Source organism: Galeopterus variegatus, unplaced genomic scaffold, assembly GCF_000696425.1.
Source record: "Galeopterus variegatus unplaced genomic scaffold, G_variegatus-3.0.2 Scaffold2052, whole genome shotgun sequence".
Classification (NCBI taxonomy): domain Eukaryota; kingdom Metazoa; phylum Chordata; class Mammalia; order Dermoptera; family Cynocephalidae; genus Galeopterus; species Galeopterus variegatus.
Window position 1 is genome coordinate 116,983 of NW_007728163.1, and position 8,422 is coordinate 125,404.

The window sequence follows — 8,422 nt, forward strand, 5'->3', positions numbered from 1 at the left end:
TTTTTTTTTTTTTTTTTTTTTTTTTTTTTTTTTTGTCTTTTTGTCTTTTTCCGTGTCCGGCAACGGATCGCAACCCTCAGTGTTGCCCCCGTACCGGACCGGGGACCGGCAACGGGATTGCAACCCTCGGCGTTGCTCCCGCGCCTCGCTCAGCCAGTGAGCGGGAACCGGTCTGTATGTGGGATCCGAACCCTCGGGCGGGAGCGCCGCCACGCTTCCCAAGCGGCGCACTATCCAGTGCGCCACCGGGCCGGCCCGGGATGTTCATTTTTTATTTTAAAAAAGTTTCAATATTTATTGCATAATATTTAAGATAGCCAAGTACATAAATCAGTAATATAAAAAATACCTGTGAACCCATCTAGAAACAAAGCACTACTTAGAGCATGGTGGTGATAACACCTAGGTCAAGGGTTTGATCCCTGTACCTGCCATTTGCCAAAAACAAAAACAACAACAAAAACAGGTAGAAACAAAGCATTACTAATGTATTTGAACATCCTGTGTATGTCTCCCCAGTTGCATTCCCTTCCTTCCTTTCCTGCAGTAACCAAATGTCAGAAATTAGTTTTTATCATTCCCATTGGTTTCTTTGTATTTATGCTGCTTTTCTATATCTGCAGACAATATATAATTTAATTATATAATATAATTATAATGGTAATTTATTTGCAATGCTTTTTATTCTATTTTTTAAAAATATAGCATTATGATTGAAGTATTTATCCATATTGAATTGTGTGGCCGTTGAACATTTATTTTAGGTATTTTATTGTATACCTAATATATGTATCCTTTTTCTTGCTAATGCACAGTTATATTGTTTGCTTTTTCATTATACTGTTACACAGAATGATAATTTAGATATTCTTGTTCCATGTTGAATTGTATCTTATACTGAACTGCTTGTGGTGAGAACTCTACTTCTCTTTCAGTCATCTTTTCTGTCTAGAAATTTAGCATTTTACTTAAATCAGTGCTTTGTGAATTTGAGCTGTTTTTATTGGTTCTCTTAAGAACTTTTGGTTATTGATCTTGAATAGCATGTTTTACTGTTTTCATAAAATTTTTCAACAAAAAGACTTTAGCTATGTAAATTCTGTAAGTTATTGATCTTAGACGAGATGACATTAAAACAGAGCAGATGGCCGTTTGAGTATTTAGTATAATGAGTCAAAAGCTATCATCAGGTGGTTCATTTCACAGTGGCAGATGTCTTCATAAAGCTTAGCAAAGGAAAAGAGCATTAACTCTGTAGGGTAATATGGTATTCTTTAGGAAGGAGAAAAAACACTAATGGGTTTAGATAGGGTATTAAATTTTATGAAATGAAAAATTTAAGGAATAACACTTGCCAGAGCTACTGGTTTTAGATAAGAATAAATTGGGTGGATGTAAGAAGGGAAAACAAATCCTACCACAGTAAGAGATCAGTAAAATGTGGGCCTTGCTTATTTAATGCACTTTCTCCTATTTTATGTTTTTCTTAAATATCAACTTTTGTTTTAAAGATAATTAATTGCATTCTCATTAAAAATTCTGTAGTGCTCGTTTTCATAGGTTAGTGGGTTGCTTTGTTTACTTTTTCCAATTCTCAGTGTTAGTCTGTTTCACAGCTGTTCAGTAGCTTTGTTAGCATTTGAACTGTGAGAACTAAGAGAGGATTTGGATGTGCTTTTGTGTGCATTAATGGTTTTCCAGAAGTATTCTTTAAAACCGTGGATTGCAGAAGGTTTTTTGTTTTTTAAACCAATTGTCATTGTTTGTTAAAATGGTTCCTTTTAAAGAAAGCCTGTACACAGATTATGAGCTCATAAATGTTATCATTGTACTTTGTGGAAAATGAACTTAGAGGTAAAATACGTAAAAAGGGCAGAAGTTGCAAACTGAACTTTTTTTTGGTTGAGTAGGGAAGTTGGGATACATTTTGCCTATGTGTTTCATCAACCAATTCGCTAAAAAAAATTTTTTTTTTTTGGCAGCTGGCCAGTATAGGGATCGAACCCTGGACCTTGTTGTTATGAACACCATGTTTGTAACCAACTGAACTGACCAGTCAGCCCCCAACTAACTCTCATTTGAAGAGCTGCACAGTTAGTTCAGAATAAACCTCTAAGTGTTTAGTGGATACTGATTTGTTTAGTGCAGTTTTTGTGATGGTGGAACTAAATTGGATACTTGTTTTAGATCTTGCTTAGAAACTTAACCATTGTGTGGACATTTACTATTAATGGTATGTGGTATTGATTGTGATATTTTTGGTCAGCGTTCCTGTGGTAAGACAGATATAATTAATGGACTCTTAACTTCAGGCATGTGGCAATGAGGGAATGTACGTAGGTGAGGTACATTATATGTTTTCTTTTCATAAGCATGATATAACTCTGTAAGGGTTAAAAGAAATAAAAACTTTGAAGTAGTAGTTATATACCCTGTTACTAAAGTAATTAAAGTCATTTGAAAGTTGGTTTCTGTAAATATTTGCTTAGGGTTCCTCTTGTTTTTGTTTGTTTTAAGTTTAATTTTAAGTGACATACACGACATAGCTTATACTTCATATTAAATGCTCTTACTCACCAAGCTGTTTCATAGAATTAATACACACTGCAGTTTAGAAAACTTGGAAAACCAAGTTTTTTACCAAAGGGTAAATCCCATCAGCACGCTTTGGGAATTATCTTTCTAGTTTTTCTGTGCACATATATTACATGTGTTATGTAATTTATTTGCCAATATGTTATACTGTAGTTCCTTGCAAACTTCTTTATAGAATGATAGTGTATTTTCACGTCTGTAACATTTCTTCTACAATATGGCTTAATAATTGCTTAGAATTTCCCTCTATGGATTAGCATAGTTTACACCTGAGTAGCCCCATATTTTCAACATTTGTTATGTTAAATTTTTCTCATTATCTTCTACAAACAATTGAGTATCCTATTATATAGGTACCTTGATTTTTTTGTTGTTATCATTTTGTGATTAAAGAAAAAAAAAAAACCCTTCTCTGTGTATTCATTTATATACCCCCCCCCCCCAAATAGATGATGGTTGCATTCAGCCCTTGAAGCATATAATACTAATGAATGTTGGTAAATTTGAGTTGTGTAGCTGTAGTTCTGTGGTTTTTAATTTTAGTTTACATCCCGTTTAGTCTAGAGTATAATTTCTTTTGGGCCTGTGGCTAATGACTTTAATGATTGGTATAGTCATAATTAGTCATAGGATAGAAAGCATCATTAACTGATGAGAAGTGGTGGGTCATCTACTAGTACGTAGTGCTATTTTGTATGATTGTTGTGTGCACTGTTGTTATTCTGGAGTGAAAACAATTGAAAGGAACTGAGAAGACAGGTATAACCCCTAGGAAGCCATAAGGTTTGGAGAACAACCTAAGATACAGTAGTAATAAGAGAATAATCATGGAGAAGGTGGGTAATTTGCTAAAATGGGGTTAACTCACACATGAATAATTTATTGTTCACCATATGCAGTCTCTGAGAAATTGAGAACTTTAAGTCTTTTGATTTCTGTATAAGTACTGCAGAATTTGCCTGAGATATGTGATGATTTTGATCACAAAATTAAATAGTAGTGCATTTTATAAATCTACCTATATATTTTTAAAATACTTCAGTATTAGAGCCAACCAAATTCTCCTGAATGACACAAAAATTAACTAATTTCTTATCCATACACAAGTCTGAGCAAACTTTGTTTTTCTGTTGGTTATATTAAACATATGTGAATGTATTACCTATTAAAAATAAGTCAGAAATCAAAAATTAAAAAAGCATATTCAGAAAACACTCACTGTCACCTTATATGCCCTGTTTCCCCCACCCTCTATAGGTTACCATTTTTCTTTGTTTTTGTTTTTGAATTTCTTTCCTTTTTTTAATTATTTTTTTTACATTCTAGGATGTTGTTGTGGAGCAGTTGGGAGGGAGGGAGAGAGGGGAAAGGGGAAAGAAATGTGAAGGAGGAGGGGTGGGATTGAGGCCTGTGGCACCCCCCTCATTCCCACAGGGGAGACCCTGGTGCTTCTGGCAGTGGCTTGGTCATTGCTGGGCTGGGTGCAGATGTCAGGGGGGTGTGGCAGAAGCCCTCACCTCCCCACCACCTCAGCTTGTGAACCTGGGGCCCTTCTTGCTGTGGCTTGGTGGTCATTGCTGGGGTGGTTATACTTGTCGGGGGGCGTGGCTGAGGCCCTGAGCCCCCACCCTTGGGACTGGTTGCCGGTGTCGGGGGGCATGGCTGAGGCCCCTGGCCATCCTCACTGTCTGGCTTGGTAGCCCAGGGACCTCTGTTCTTCTAGGTGTTATGTGTTCTTTGGTGAAATGAGACCTTTACTAGTTAATATCAAACTTTGTCTCTGGTTGTGGGTACTTTGTTTTTTCTTTCAGTTCTGTGTTGGATTATTTGCTGTTCCCACCACTTAAACTATGTGCTGGAACTAATTTGTTGTCCTTTGCTTACTTCTAAAATGGGGGAACTTTCTTTGGGGACCAGTACTTGAGCTCTATGGTTGAGCTAAATTGCTGCTTTGCAGCTGATTCCCTGGGGAAGGCTTTTTGTGCAGCTCAGGTTTTAATGGTTGACTTTTTAGGTACTTCCAGCTCTCATGAGATCTGGTGCACCTGGTTGTGTAGAAACTCTGCTCTGGGCCCAAGTCTTTTCATCAAACTGCACCCCATATGCAATTCTGTATTCCTGAACCAGTCTCCTCTGAGTGGTCCTGTGCTGACTGGGGGAGCAGATCAGCTGTCCTTGCTATGCCCCTCTCCCGGTGGGACTGTCTCCCCCACTGCCATTGCTCCAAACACTTCGTATGCAATGGGCCATGCTCAGGTCCCTTGCAGTGACTCACCAGCCTCTGAGTGGCTCCGATTTTTCATTTGTTGTGGCTCCTCAGTCCTGTGTGGGTCCACAGGAACCCTATTAGTGGTCTTCCTGGCCTGAGGGCCACCAAGGCCCTCTTCTACCTTGCCACCTCCAAGCAACTTCATCCGGAGGGCACAGCTGTGGCTTTTTGCCAGCCCCTGCTCCATGCACTCACCAGCTCCAGCCTGGAAGTGGCCAGGGCTAGAAGTGGTCAGAGTGGTTTTTTCTTTCTCTCATCATGGATTCTCCCACCTTCATGCACTCCATAGGTCTCTTCTCCTCTTCCCCTGAGCTCTAGTGGCCCCAGTTTGGCTGTCATTGCTGTTTTACGGTTGTAAATTGGTTGATTTGTGGGAGAGAGTGATGCTGGGGACCGTCTATTTTGCCATCTTGACTGGAAGTCTCGAATCTATATTAAAATTAAATTAAGCACAGTATAATTCTTTATATTTACGTTTTACTTTAAAGCCTTTTAAAGTGTGTTCACCTCTATATCACTTAAGCCTCACAATGTCTCTTCATATGGAAGGAAATGCTTCTCAATTTATAGATGAGAATATTGGTCCCAGAGTAGTTTGTTGATTTGAATATTATGTAGCTAGTAAATTATAGAATTAGGTTCTTAAATCACATATCCTTGTTTTTACCATTTAATGTAGCAATTTAAATATACAGGTCAGAATCTTGTCTGATCTTGTCATTTCCTAGTCTGACTATAATTTATTTCCAAGTCTCTGACTATATATTATGTTCCTGCTAAACAAAGCTGCTCCTGGTTCATTGAACATGCTCTGTGTTCTTCTGCAATTTCTTCTTCCTTTCTTTGAAAGGTCTACCCCATCCGTTATTTCTGTGAAACTTTTCCTGATTCTTTTTCTAATTTAGTTTCTTAGTAATTTAGTTTCTTAAGTAAGTTTCTTTCTGTTAATCAGGTCTCCACCCAGACTTGTATTTTAATTAGCACTTTCATATTTATTTTTTGTTGGTGGCTCTCTTCTTGTTTTTAAGCAGAACATTTCTAGATTTCAGTTTACTGTACTGATTAATTGCCTGTTCCTAAATATCTCTAATACTTAATCTATTTTTCTCTTGAATGATCTTATTTACTTTCTACATTTCTTGTCTTCTGGCTCATAGCCATGGTATTAAGATTCTCCAGAGGGACAGAACCAATAGGATATGTATATAAATATTTGAGAGGGGATTTGTTAGGGAAATTGGCTGGTGCAATTGTGAAGGCTGAAGAATCTCATGATAGGCCATCTGCAAACACACACACACACATATATATATGCAGAGAGAGAGAGAGAGAGAGAAGACCTTTGTGAAGGAATCCAATGAGGAGACCTCAGGCTTAGTCCAAGTCCGAAGGCCCCAGAACCAGAGAAGTCCTGGAATCCAAAAGCTGAAGAGTCTCTAGTCCTCATGTCCATGGACAGGAGATTAGAGTGTATCACAGCTCCAGTGGATAGAGAGAGCACTTCACCTTTTCCTCTTTTTTGTTCTCTTCGTGCCCTTAGCAGATTGGAAGGGTCCCATCCATACTGAGGGCAGATCTTTCCCATGTAGTTCACTCAGGTTCACATGCTAATCTTTTCTGGAAACACCATCATGGACACACCCAAAAAGATAGCTTTACTAGGTTTCTAGGTATTCCTTAATCTAGTCATGTTGACACCTGGAATTAACCATCATAGCCACCAAGTTCTAAATATCTCTTGACTCTCTCTCCACTTATACTGTCACCACTAGTTTAAACTACCGTTATCTTACCTGGACTGCCACAAACTTCTTATAACTTGACTCCCTTTCTTTAGCCATTTTTACTTTCTTATTATCTGTTCTGATATTTGAAAGCAGCAGAGGACCAGCCCACAGTAAGAGTAAAGAAATAGTTGTGAATGTATCAGTAGACACTGATGTCCACTGTCTTCCCTATCCCTACAGTCAAGTATTTGTGTGGTAGGAGACTGCAGAAGGATTGCACATAAAACATTTGGTGTTAGGGTATCAGGTTCTTCTGTAGACTACTGGGCATCCCAACTTCCTTCTAGTATTCATTCCTTTCCTCCTTCCTTTCTTTCCTCTCTCCCTTCTTGCCTCCTTCCCCCCCCCCCCCCCCCCCCCGCCCCCCCCCCCCCCCCGACCCCCCCCCCCCCCAGCCACTCTCGATCCTTGCTATTGCTCGAACATGCCAAGCTTGCTCCTGTCTCATGGCATGTGCTTTGCTCTACCTCTACCTGGAATGTTCTTCGTCCAGAGATCAGCATGGCTCACCCCACCACCTCCTGCCAGTGTTTGCCTAAATGTCACCTTCTCACTGAGCCACCTGATTTAAATTGCAGCCTTCCTCCCCATCACTTCCTATCCTGTGTTCTTGCTTTGTTTTTCTTCATTACACTTACCGCTTTCTAAATTAATATACAACATACTTGCTAGTTTTGTTTATTGTCTGCTCTCCAAGAGGGCAGAGATTTTTGTCAGTTGCTCACTGCTCTATCCTATTGGCCTAATACAGTGCCTGGCAGATAATTGATGCTTAATAAATATTTGCTGGAAGAAACAAAGGGAAGGGAGTCTTCTTATCAGGAAGTAGCATTAGTGTATTAGTTCTTGCAGAATTTAGTAATAATGTTACTACTATTGTACTCTAGTTCTTGCATATACATCACATTTTTATTTGGTTTTTTTTTGCACTGGCTGGTACAGGGATCTGTATGTACCCTTGACCTCGGTTTTATAACACTGCACTCTAACCAGCTGAGCTAACTAGCCAGCCCACCTCTTATTTGAGTTTTAGAACATAGGTCTCACCTTTAAAGAAAATATTGCCTTCTCCAAAGGGCACTGAGGTTCTGAGAATGAAAAGAGCTCCTATTTAAATTTAATTATGGAAAATTCCTACACTTATACAAAATGGAGAATAATACTTGTATAATGAAACACCGTGTACCTGTTACCCAGCTTCAGTATGGCTAATCTTGTTTCCTATAAACCAACCTTACTTCCTCTCTGCTCCCTTCCAGCTACTTTGAAACAAATGCTATTGTTTTATATGTAAATACTTCAGTTAAAATGACTTTTTCAGAGGCACAAAGGTAGCTATTGACAGAGTCATAACTTGAGTCCAGGAGAGCATCACTGTTGTACATATAATACAGCCCTTGCTTGTTAAACATTGAGCTTGACTGTCCAGGCTGTAGTGACATTATATAAAAATTATATAAATTATTTAAAAATACATATGTAGTGACATTAATATTCGGAAGTCACACATCATTTAAAAAAAAAATCCTAGTTTTGGTTTATTGAATAAATGATGTTAATAGAGCAGAATACTAAGGAGAATCACCCCCAATCCTATTACTTTAACATAAAAGTTATTTTCATTATTTTATAGTGGTGTTTTTTTAATAGTTTTTTATAGTTCTAATGTCTGTCTCATTCATCTGTGTGAACACTTTTAGTCCAACTACTTATTTCTTTTATTTAGAATATATTAGTTCTTGTTTCTTAAGGGGCACCCCCCCCCCCCCCC

General features: G+C 38.4%; 1 protein-coding gene across 1 annotated transcript in view; it reads left to right on the forward strand.

Moving 5' to 3' along the window:
• Positions 1–8,422, forward strand: part of MIB1 (mindbomb E3 ubiquitin protein ligase 1) — a 131,511-nt gene that overhangs the window by 20,563 nt on the left and 102,526 nt on the right. The gene's annotated exons all lie outside the window — the stretch shown is intronic.